This window comes from Corvus moneduloides, chromosome 2 (genome assembly GCF_009650955.1).
Source record: "Corvus moneduloides isolate bCorMon1 chromosome 2, bCorMon1.pri, whole genome shotgun sequence".
In the NCBI taxonomy this organism is placed as follows: domain Eukaryota; kingdom Metazoa; phylum Chordata; class Aves; order Passeriformes; family Corvidae; genus Corvus; species Corvus moneduloides.
Genome location: NC_045477.1, coordinates 95,166,802 through 95,179,865, shown reverse-complemented (window position 1 = coordinate 95,179,865; position 13,064 = coordinate 95,166,802). Strand labels below are relative to the sequence as shown.

The 13,064-nt window shown below is 38.0% G+C and overlaps 1 protein-coding gene across 2 annotated transcripts in view; it reads right to left on the bottom strand.

Moving 5' to 3' along the window:
- The window catches only part of NCK2 (NCK adaptor protein 2), an 86,415-nt gene that overhangs the window by 46,067 nt on the left and 27,284 nt on the right, over nucleotides 1–13,064 (bottom strand). For both annotated transcript variants that reach the window (XM_032100428.1, XM_032100427.1), the window contains one exon: nucleotides 8,118–8,195. The gene's annotated coding sequence lies outside the window, so the exon portion shown is untranslated. The remainder of the gene's footprint in view (nucleotides 1–8,117; nucleotides 8,196–13,064) is intronic.

Genomic DNA, 13,064 nt, shown 5'->3' with positions numbered 1-13,064 from the left:
ATTGCCTCATAATGCCAGACTCTCAACCTCCTTTATTCCTACTCTCACTTTCAGTGCTTGAACAAAATAGAGTACTTCCAAACACCTTTAAATATCCTATTATTTTTATCTTCTGTCAAATTTCTCCAAAGCTTACTTTTCCTGAATCAAACCTCCCTGCAATAACTTGGTTCAAAATTAAATATTTGGTTTTGGCTGCTACGCCACATTCCCTTTCATCCAGGAATGTTACGTACTCTTGCACTGATGAGACATTCTATCCTCACGTGCTCACAGACATATTTTCTTTCTTACTCCTGCCAGATAACAATAAAATGCATTAAAAAAAATTAAAGGGAAATAATAGCAGCCAAATAACTTCCAAACATAGAGAGATTGTGAGGATTAGCATCTGTACAAGAACAAAGATTAAATAAAGGAAAAAACAGGTTCAAAACCACAGGTCTGAAATGTGGAACTTCAACTACAGAGTTTGTGTTCCTTCTAGATTAATATAAATTTAAAAATTTATATTGCTACTGATTTTCAATAAAAGTTATTATGCCATTGCTCTCATACACCAGTTCAGCTGGGAGCCATAAAAAATACTAATAGTAAATACTACAAGATGCTGTCAAGTACTAAGCATTACTTGTAGTCAACATCCAAGAGCGACACACCGCAACCCTGTTAAAAGTAATGTTACAACAGAAGTAGACAATTTCTTCATTATCTAACTCAGACCTCACTCAAACAAGACAACAGTGTTACCACATCTGGATCAAGCCTGAAAGGCTTTCTGAAGAAAACTGATACACAAATACTGGGAGGTGCAGAGCAGTGTATTAAAGGAGCAGCAAGTTATAATCCCATGACTAAACAGAAATAGGAGCAAGCATGTAAAAATTCACAAATCACCTCAAGGTAATAGAGAATAAAATAGAAAACAAAGAAAATAGAGGAAAAAAAAGAATAGGGAAGTAGGAAGATATACTCATCCTCTCCTTCTCTGGACTCCAAGGAGAGCTTATGGAAGAGAGATCCCTTTTCCTTTCCTCTACCACAGAATTCCTGACTGTTTCAAGTGACTAATACCAAGCATTTTTATTTTATTTGTTCTTTAGCTTCTTGCAAATTAAACTCTGACGAACAGGGCTTGGTCTGAATTATTATTTGATGCCTTGCTCCTGCTCCTCTAGAGTGTAACAAATACATTTAGGTTCAAAAAACTCCACCCTGAAATCAAGCTATAGTCTGTAAAGGTAAGCAGCACTATTTCATCAAATACTGCCCTCACATTTGTTTCTCTTATTTTCAAGAATTCTGCAGGATTCGTTAGGACACTGATTCGGGATGTGGAAATGCCAAAATGCCCAGCCACCACCTACAGGCCAGAATCTTTAGCTGACCAGTGACCTACTTTGTGCTGTCATTTTTCTCCCCTTCTCCTAAACCAGACAGGAAGCAGGCTACAGCAATCAGCAGGCTTCTGATCTCTCTGCCACCACCTTTTTTCCTGAAGAATACAAAGCAGCAGCTGCTCTTCACACAATGGACATAAGCCCAGCACACAAATGGGACACCCCCATTTTGGCCACATAACGATGCGTGACCAGTCACATGGAGAAAGACTTCCAGCTCACAGCTCAAGACTTCCTGAAGTTTCAGTAATTTACTGCAGTCAGAAAGTATGTTACAGCAGCCATGCATCCAAAGGGTGCCTGAAGTGCAAGTCAGCAGTTGAGAATGCTAGCTTCCATTAGCCCTTTGACAGTAAATTCAAATTCTACGGAGCACAATTGTCAAAGCCTTGCTTATGAGCTAGTTTCAAAACCAATTTTATAAACATACATACACACACGTTTTGTAGCTCTAGTCCAAAGACGGAAGTAAACTCAAGGATGTCCTTTTGTTTTGAGATAAATGCTTTACATTACTATGCATCCAGATCTTCATAATCATAAACCAGCACTCTCTCTAGCAATAACGGAACACACCTTTCCAGAACCCATGCAAATCCAGGGCTGGCAGAAAATACAATTCAGTAATCTTCAGGGAGAACTAAGCAAGGAAAACTAATACTCTGACTGTTTAATCTCGAAAAACAAATTCAGAGATCAAATATAAAGAGAAGTCTAACCCTCATTCAACAGCATTTTTGGGGCTGGTATGTGATAACCTGAGAACTAATGGTATGAGACAACTGAGCTTATCAGGGAATGCACTAGGAGCTATGGATTTTGGTGCAAGATAGAGAATTTAAAATCAACCTCTTGGGAAAATTTGGATCCCCCAACTACCTGCTGCTTCAGGGAAATAATCTCACTGACATCACCTGCTGTAGCTGCTTGCATGAGGCAGATTTCTAACTTGCATATAGGAACACGTCTGTTGAGATGACGGTATTGCACATTAAAAAAAAAAAAAAAATCAGGCTACTGGTAAATTTTAAATATTAGTAAGAAGAGGTGGAACAAGCAGCTGCAAGGAAATGGTGTGCTACAAAAATCCAAGGACCCAAACAAGTGAGGAAAAAAACCAGTCTGGGTAGCAACAACAGTACCTGGAAGGATTAAGCATACAGCTGCTGAATCAAAAAGCAGGAGAAGGGTCATTTAAAAGAAAGGTAGGGGGATAAAAGAAAGGATGGAGCAGGTAGAAGATAGGCTACGCAGAGGCTCTATTGCAGCGAACAACTAAGAGCAGCTGACACAAACAACAGCCTCCAAAATAAGGAGGGATGAGAGCTGCAGGCGATGCCTGAAACAAAAGGGTGTGAAGAGATAGTAAAAAGGAAAGCGGGGTTTAAATCCACAAGACGGCAAGGAACCTGTGATGCCAAAATAAGGCTCTCAAACTTAAAATCACGGAAAGAAAAATAAACTGTAAAAGGTTTGCATCTGTATGCATGGTATTCTATGCTTTGTGTTGCTACTGGCTTAAAAAATAAACAACAGGACAAGCTCATTTTCTCAGTCCTTTCTGCTTAGTACAATAGGAGCTTTGTTACTACAGTGCGAACAGTAATTGTAATCCACAATTAATTAACCAAGTTATTAGAAACAGAATTCCACAAGAAATACACCACACTAATTTTTAAATATTTTTCTCTTCTGTGAAATTCACCAATTTCAGCATCTAGATAAGACACCAAACCATTCACCAGATACTAAACGAGATTAACTCTGTGTACAGTGTCTTCCCACTCAGTAAATGGCAGTAAATCAGCAAGCCCAACTCTTTTTTAATATCATAATACATTTGATGCAATACATACCATTTCAACAGGATGCCATATGGAATATGCTAAAAACACTACCAAAACTACATACATGTACTATTTAGGCTATAGTTCTACTACACACTAACATGAACAGCGAATCATTTAAAGCTCCCTCAAAGCCTTCACACCAGAAGACTTGCCTTCCAGCTATTGTCAAATGGACGAACAAGCCTTCAACTGATTTTCTTAAATGACCTATGCCAACACCAGATGCATGCCCACTCTGCAAAGCACCAGCTGAAGAAGTCAGCCCTGAACTAAAAAAGAGGCACAGCAGTCCAAGGAGAGGAGATCTCCTGTATGTGTCTGCCAGCAGATGCTCCTTTAGGGACAGTTAAATCTTGGAGTAGCTTGGTGGACTCAACTGCTAATCTGCTTCCTCCTTCAGGAGGGTGTGGGGTCTCTGCCACTCCCCTACACCAGTACAGCCCAATCACACTACACAGTGCTGGCACAAGGACTGCCCCTGGTCCCTGCATCCCAAAAGCCTCAAGCTGACTTTCCCCAACATTTGGATCTATATACAAGACGCAAAGTCACAACCACTTTCAGCATCTAAGGACACCCTCCCTGTGATGTAGTTTAACTGCATAAGCTACTTTGAAGGGTTTTTTCAAGATCATATTCTAAGCCACATCACTTGTCCATCAAAAGTACAGTGCATATTTAAATCATTTAACTGAAACTGGTGTAACACTGGGATATATTTATTTAGAAACTACAGCAACAGGGGCTCAATACCCTGTTCTGCCATTCCTCTGAACACTGGTCAAGACAGCAAGGTTAGTCACTTTTTTTAATACTCAGTTCACTAATATACTTGGGCACAAGTTAGCTCACTCATATATAACTACTACATGTATATGCATATGTATGTATAACTTAATTATATTCATGAGCAACATGCTGGATTCTTTTCAGCAGGCCAAGTGGTTTTGGCTCGGAAAAACTGACATGCTGGATGACAAGACAGAAAAAGTCCATACCGGCTATCATACCACAAAACTACTTTCACCAGGAAAAACGTGGTTATTGTTGTATTTTTACTTAAGTTAATTTTCCTGCATTGATGAAAGCTGTACAGTGTTCTCTGATGAGGCATGCACATGGATTGCAGTTAAAGCACAATGCAAAGGCCATTTGTGGCCTGTAACAGGTACTGCTGGTACCCACAAACATGCATTGCACTTGAAAGTATCAAAACTCGAAAAAATTAGACAACCGATTCTTAACTTTTATATTACTAGCAAATTTAAACATGCCTGTACTTCAAGCAAAGAACTACAATTACTACAAAGAGAAACAGAAAAAATGCAGTAAAGAAAAATCTAAAAAACGAAAGTACTAAAATAATGTAATTCAGAGAAGATCAATTTATTCAGGGTGTGTACCTGTGGTTATGGAAGTGGAAGAGTGGGCTAAAAGTGTTCTTCTCCACTGTCCTCAATTACAGGTTACGAAGTATTATGACACTAGCATAACATAACAGGCAGTATTCTATAAATTCATTTATTATACTAAATGTCTGTAAGTATATTTAAGTAACACTGAAGTTACATTCAAAGTCTTAAAATCACTTCGGGCACCTGAGATAATTGGCGTAATTACAGAAATATTTTTTTAAGGGAAAGGAATCCAGACATCCACTCAGCACATACCTTTCATTCTCTTCATAACTGTCAGAATCAAAGCTCTCATAACTAACTCATATGAAACACTGAGAATAGGTATCATTTTCCTTGGGTTAAAAAATCTCAAAAAAAGCCAACAACTACAAACATACTGAATCACAGAAAAATACCAAGAAATATTCTGCTACAGCATCACAAACAGTTCCATCAAGTTGAAATGTCTAGGGTGCTTTTTGCTCTTGAACAGAGGAGGAGGATCAGTCTGTCAGAAGCTGTGTACAGGTCCCCAGTCTCACAATATGAGGAGCTCATCTCTGTCATGGTTGTTCTGAGAATCTTTACAGACAAGGATTTCTGTTGTACGCTGTGGTACTGTAGCCTTTGACAGATCTGCTGAGTACTAACACATCTATAACTTTGCTTGTACTGGTTTGCTTCTGATCTCATCAAACAATCTCCCTCCCGTGTACAGGGGTAACCTAAAAAACCAATCATTCCATACAAATGTATCAAGTTTCAAAAAATTACAGAACATTTCCCAGGAGATTTTAATCTAAAATACAAAATGTTCAATGCACATATCAACATTGCAACCACTTTTCAAAATATTTTATTGTGAAAATACAATATGAGATCTTGGTTTTGATTCAATTACTGCAAGTGAATGAGGGACAAGCTCAAAAGTACAGAATACCACTACATAAAATATGATGTTAGAGGAAAGGGAGAGAGAGGGGGAGAGGAGAACAAACGACTGAAAAAAGCCAGTTTGCCCAGCTACGTAAAAGAAGACCTGGCAGATCTTGATGACGACAACAAAAGCCTGAAAGGATACATGACTGCCTGCAGTTTAGTGAAGTTTAAGGACTTCGGGTGTAATTTCTGAATATTTACATTGTTGCCATTTCATTTCCTTTTCAAAGGGCAAAAGGGTTACAATGTTCTGGTTCAACAAGCATTACAAATGTAGGCTTTAGTGAAGTGAACCTACATCTACGCATTCATTTCCTTTTGGGAACAGCATTAGAATGCTCCAGGTTTTGCAGATTCACATATTTACCAAGCTGAATACAGTCCATCAGAAACAAGCACACGAAGGATGGAAAAAGACATAAAATATTAATACAGTTAGATTTAATTTTCTTACTGAAATTGAGTGTGGTCTAATTGTACACAGCAAATATGCCGGGTACTCATCTTCAATAAAAAAGGGAAAGAAAAAAGATACAAAAAGAGAGACACTCCTTACACTCCCCCACCAACTGACATGTCCAGATAGTTCTTCCTCACCTCCTTTTAGTGAGCTGTTATCTACTTACTGCCTTTTCCTGAAATACATAAAACCTTCACCTGATGTAAAGAACTCTACTTTAGGCCTGCTTGGTTACCCTCCACATTTATCGGATTAAAGAGTAACAAAAAAAAATTACCCAATAAGCCAAATATCACAGCAACTAGCTCAAGAAATAAAGATGACTAAGTACATAACCAGGATCTCAGACACCTATTTCCTTTAACTGAGCAGTGGACTATTTTAAAAATTATTTTCACTGAACATTTAACTTAAAACTATTATAAAAAAGAACAAGAAAGATTCCAAAGATAAAACTCTAATGTGTTTTATATTACACACTTGAAATAAATACATAATTTGACCCATAGTTAGTAAAATACAGGCTTAATTTTGAGTAGAAATTATCATAGAAAAATAATTTTACAATGACTAAGTCAACAGCTTGATTAATCATTTAGGATTGTGTACTTTGTTTTCACATTAACAGCTCTTTCAAGAATATTTTAATTTTGCTACATTACGTCATAGAAAAAGTATTAAAGAAAACTTACTGCAATTTCTACTCCAGAAAACTAGTACAAAAGGTTTCTCACTATTAGTCTTTAAACACCTAAGTCGTCAAGGTTACACTCTGATCTGTTAGAAAGGCCAGGATTATAAATTTTTTTTAGTACATTTAAAAACAAATGTCAGATAATTTGAAAACATAGAGCAAAAGCCCCCTATCTCAGTATTACTTTAGAATTTCCTTTTCAGTTTAAAGGAAAATGAATCATTTGCAAAAACATATGGAGACACTATAGTTAAGACTGGATTGCATTTTTCATTCTAACTGGTTCACCTTCACTTTATTCAATAAATATGTCTAATTTCAATGGCTCATAACACTTCATTGAACAAGTATTTAACAGAACTCACAGCAAATATCAAGGCACACAACAACTTAATATATTGCTTTCCATTTGAATGTTCCAAAATGTCAATAACTGGACTTCATAACCTCCCTCTGAAGAAGGTAAAATGACTTTTATTTTATAAACAGAGAACTTGAGTAAGAAATAATAAATCCACCTGATAAAGTACTGAATAAAGCCAAGATTCCAAGTTTTCTGTTTCATGCTGCAGCTACTACAATGCTGAATGTTTATTCAGTGTACTGCCATTTTGATTTTATTTTTTGGTACAGTTGTAATGAGGTGTCATTTATTAAAGGTTTCTGTTAACAAATTCCTAATAAGCCACAGAGATCAACTACAGCTACGACAAACTGACAACAGGGTACACAAATTAACAGAAAGAAGTTAGCCAAACTCTACCACAAAAAGAATTCTACAGGAGCATCAGCTTCATTAGATTATTTCAGGTCTTCAGAGCCAGGCTAGGAAGATGCTCTCTATACATTGAATGCAATTCTCTTCTGCTCTCACAGAAAACACAAAAACCTTCTTTCCACTCAATACTTTCAGTACTCAACACTTTCAAAGCTATTACTTAGTTTTCAGAATCCAACCAAAGAATAACACTAAGCCTGCCCCACCATGGTGTATGGATGACTGCTTCTCCTCCATACTTCCCACACCATCATGTTGTGCTTTCAGGCAGCACCTTCAGGGGAAAACATCCCAAGTCAAAGCAGTAGGTAGCAGGAGACAGGGGCCATGAAACAGTGGAAGCAATACCTACTGCTTCATTCACAGTCTGAGACTATCATTTTTTCTTGGGTTTTTTTTCCTGAAAGCAAGAGCTAGAACTCATTTGCCCCAGATCACTGACAGAAAAAGACTTACTATTTAATCAATCATGCAGCAGTTAAAAAAAAAAATTAAAATCACAACTACACTGCTATTACATAAAGCCAAAACCAAGCAATACATCCAGTTCACTTGTTATCTTTAGTTACAAAAATAACCACTGAACTTGAACCACTCACCTTTGACACACTGTTAAAAGGATCCAGGCAGTGAAAGGCAGGACTCTCCAACAAAGTTATATACACCACCACCACCACCTGAAACAACAAACATATATTTTAGTTCTAGCACTAAACTTAGAACACTTCTACTAGGTAATTTAGCTTTCATGCTGCCAAAACCTCCTGTGAGATGCTGAGGAGCAGGCAGAATAGCTTGAACTTGATCCACCGTTTTGCAAAAACAGACCCCATCTTCATATTTAACTTCTCTCAATGAATACAAGGTAATTTTAATCACGAACAATCCAGACCATGTACAATGTTAAGCCTACATAATACAGAGAAAAATCAGTCAAGAAATGGAATTAAAAATTCAGCCTAGTTTTAGAAAGATTATCTTTTACAAAGCACCATTATTTACTGTTTCCTTCACTCCTGTATTGGTTTAACTTGACTGTATTTTCTAAGAAAAAGGAAATGCCTCTACACGTGGAAAAGAGGTACAGCAACAAAAGGACCGCCAGGAGTTTTGTGGGGTAGGGAAGTATTTCCATCCAGAAGGCACTCACACACATACAGATGTGTAATTCAGCTGGATTACTACCACATGTGGCCTGGGGCCTTCTGGCACAAGAGATGGTGGCCCAACGAGAGAGCTCTGACAGAGGTGGTGAAGCTGGTCATATGGTCAGAGAACTACATTCAGGGAAATTCTGGCTGGATGTAAAGAAGGCACAAGGGTGGTTAAGCACAGCCACATATCCTCTGAGAAAGTAATGGGCCTTCTTCCTGGAAGTCTCAAATTCTACTGAACATGGCCCCAGGTGCAGCCTCAGCCCTGACAGGACATGGATGGCTTGTCCAGAGGTCCCTCCTGGCCTCCATTGTTCAGTTAAGTCTTTCTAGCCACAAAAGTAACTGTTCAGAAGAGAGGTCAGAGTATTTAAACCCTTCTTTCTGTTTTTTTAATGACCCTTCTAACTCCATAGGATGTCTGACAAACTCAGGTAGTGTAAACCCAATAAGATCCAAATCAAAAATAAGAAAAAAATTCTCAGCAACTTCTTGTGCTGTAGCCTCTACCTCATAAGAACGATGTGTTAAAACTCCTACGCAACCCCAGGCCACTCACGCACAAATGTTTCTGTTCAAAGTCTTTTCTGAACAGATTCCAATCAGTTGTGACTCTACAAAAGCATCCTAGGAAGATATTAACTTCAAAGGAGCAAGTCACCCAGTGATCCCATGCACGATAATGAAGTGAGGCAAGAATAAAAAGTATTGACAAAGGTGTTATAAATACCTTACACAAATGTTTCAAAGTGAGATTTACTCTCACACTCATTAATAGGTGGAGTAACAGAACTACTAAAGTCACAGTTTGACAAACACTTAAGCCTAAACATATTGTTAGGGGGTAAAGAACAAGAGACTCCCTGACCCTCTGCTCCTGGAAGCTCACCCCTTGGTCCCCAGCAGCTGCAAGGGGAGACAAACTGTTGCCAACCCTCCTGAAAAACACATAAGATTAAAAAAATAAATAATGGAGGATAGCAAATCATGAGGAAATATTATTCCAACAGAAGAGCTCACCAACTGAATGAAGATTTGCCTGTGGCAGCAGAAAGCAGACAGGACTGGAGAGTGACCAATCCCTTTTCCTCTGCCAGGTGGTGGCAAGAATAGCTGCTGCCCCACCTGGGTTTTCAGCTTTCTGCAGACACAGACTACAGGCAACCACACTTTGCTATATCAATTTTTCTAACCAATTATAGACCTTAACTGTGTTCCCACTGAAAACTGCTCTATTGAAATTGTAGGACAGATATCAAGTAAATGAGAGAGATACTTTAATAAATGAAGCAACATTAAAACCCTGAGGCAGAGCAGATCTATTTTCCTGCTAGCTGAATGTTTTGTAGTATGTGTTTTTCTCCTGTCAATAACACAAGGACATTTTTAATATTAAGAGGTAAAAATGAGAAAATAAAAGTCTCCTCATTTTTTTGGTACAAGATCTTCTGAATAGTACTATCTTTCCTTGTCCTACCTCACAAATCATCTACTATCCATTACCATCTATCACTGAAGTGCTGTAGCAAGCCTCTGATTTTGTCTGGGGTTTTTTTGGTTTGTACCTTAAAGAAAAACACAATACCTCCCTCAATTATTGCTTCCATCTTCACAAATGCACACCTGCATATGGAACATGTGTTCAAAAGTGAGCTGAAAAACAGTACTGTTCATTATCAATATCTAAAAAACTAGCCCTGTATATATTAGTTAAATGGAGAAGTACAGTTGGGAAAGAGTCCACATTTCATCCAAACGCATAAGAAAAGAATGAGTCAAGTGTTTATCTCATCATAACAATGCTGACTTCCTTCTGTAGAGCAAGAATGGTTTTATTTTGGCAGCTTAATTAACACACATTGAAAGTAGCTCAGAATGTTAATGGTAATAGTGCAAATAGTCAAAGGAAGAAGATGCACAAAAAACCATCATTCCCTAACAATATTTAGATTGAAATAAAATTCTGTTAATCTAACAGACACAGAAGTACAAGATGCAAACTGGTCTCTGCCCTCCTTGGGTTCAATCCTGTTGCATTGTGACCCCATTTTCTATTTTTCTCATGATAAAAATCTTCACTTGGCTTTGGAAGAGCCAGAGGAAGTTTTCTGCTACGAGTCATATTAACAGTCACTTCCCCAGGGGAGTAGCCAATTTCCATCACACACCCCCACAGTCCAAAGCTTTGCCCAAAACACTGTGATTTGCCAAGTGACACAAACTCAGAATGGAAACTCAGACTTCAAATATTTCACTTCTATCTAAAATGTGTTCCTTGAAACAATCTTTCAGTTACAGAAGTTCAGGACCTTTCTTCTCAAAGGTCAATAAATTGTAAAAGCAGTTAGGGTTTGGGACTATCTGCCCCAGGCAGAGTTTGCACCACACATGGAGTTTTCTGGTTCTCCTGCTATGTTCTACCAGCCAGGACTAGAGAGATATATTTGATAGCACAGCCATTCTGGGGAACAAATTGTTAAACTCTAAGAGTACAAGATCATCTCCAACCACCTTCAAAAGCCTTGCAGCACACAGGACTTAGTGTTCACCCAAAAGACAAACTGGTGCAACACTGGAAAACTTGGGAAATCAAGTCAACATCTTTTTTTTGGAAGGCAGCAAAGCAAATGGAGGCACAGAGGTAGACAGTCTTATCCCATGGTATCCCCAGTGCCCATCACTTCTGTACATTTAGCATGATGTCCACTTGCTGTACCTCACTCAATGCATCTGCTACTGGAGTAATGCCAGCCCTGCCCCATGTAAAATGCCACACCACCTTACCACTCATGACTCTCCTCATATCCTACATTTCCCTTGAGGCCCAAAGCAGAGGAACAGAAGACTATGACAAAGAATAGGAATGGCAAAGTATAGGAATTGGATGAACACGTGATTACAAACACATAAGGCAAAAAGACAAATTTATCCACTTTTCAATAGCAACTTTAGTCACTCATTTGCTTTCTAAACCAAGGTCTTCCAAACACAAGGACTATAAAAGTTCCACTGTAAAAAGCTCCTGTCAACAGTCAGAAATAAAAGTTCGAACTTGATGCTTGCAAACGAGCACCAGAAGGTAAATATCAGTAACATCTAATATAATAAGCACCTTATTAAAAAGGTTACTACCTCACAGAATAAATTAGTGGTCTTGTAATGATTACATTACAAGTAACATCCACAGTTATTAACCACCTCATCTTTCACTAATAGCTCTAATGTGCCCCATTTTCTTCATCTCCATGGCTAAAATCCAGATTCAGCCTTACAGCAACAATTTCAACGACAATTCTCTCAGGCTCTCTTCCCAATATCCAGCCACCTCCCATTTAAATTCTGACATGAAATAGCTAAAATAATCTCTTTGATACTTAATATGCTAATACACAAGAATGATCTGACCATAAACCTGTACTGCACAGAGTGGGAATTTTAACTCCAATTGACGTATTACTGCTGACCTTCTGGAGAACAAATGAAAAGCATCACATTAATACAAATTCTCCTGTGGAGAAGATCAAGTTGGCAATCTGCCAGTTCATTATACCATCTAGCTTCACTCCAACATTAAATATTGCCTTCCTTTGTAATTGACTCAAATACACTGGAGCAATTGCAGGTAACCACTCTGGGCTATTAAAGTATTCCATTAAGACTTCTACATTAGGCAGATATTTCAAAAGAAGTTACATTAAAATAGGCAATGTTCAAAATATTTTAACTATGCAGACAATTGGGCAAGCACAATCCAGTTCCATGGAGCAGCAGACAGATCAGCCTAAGCACTCAAAAGCCCAATGCCTGAATTTGCTTAAAGGGAAAAGAAACCCGACAAGTTTTTTAATACTCTAGTATATGCTTAGTATTTTAAACCACCTAGTCATATAAATCCTCTCAAAACTCACTTAATATTACCTTCTTCTACAGCTAAGAAAATGGTTATGTTAAAATAGTAACACACTTTCAGAGTCAGTAAGAAACACAGGGAGAAAAGAATAAGGGAAACTGGATTTATATCATATTTAAGGTTTCAAAAAGGCAGCAAATTACAATGCTGCATTACAAGGTGTATAACATTTTAAAAACAAACAAAAAAGTTAAAATCCTGTCATGCTATATCGTCTATACAACTAAGCTTTTCTTCTCTTAATATTGTGGTTCCCTAACAGTGAGAAAGCAAGTGAAATGAGGCACAAGAATAGGTTCATTGCCTTGCATGCAGAAAAGACTGTGAGATCCTTAAAACACTGGGAAAGATTTGTGCTCATATGCCAGCTATAAAAATGGGACTAGCCCTTGAAGCAAAGACAAATTACTGTATTTAAATGGGCTTTTTTAAGCAGTCCAGGTTTGGAGCCATCACCAGAGGCTGTTCAGGTTATCCCAAGA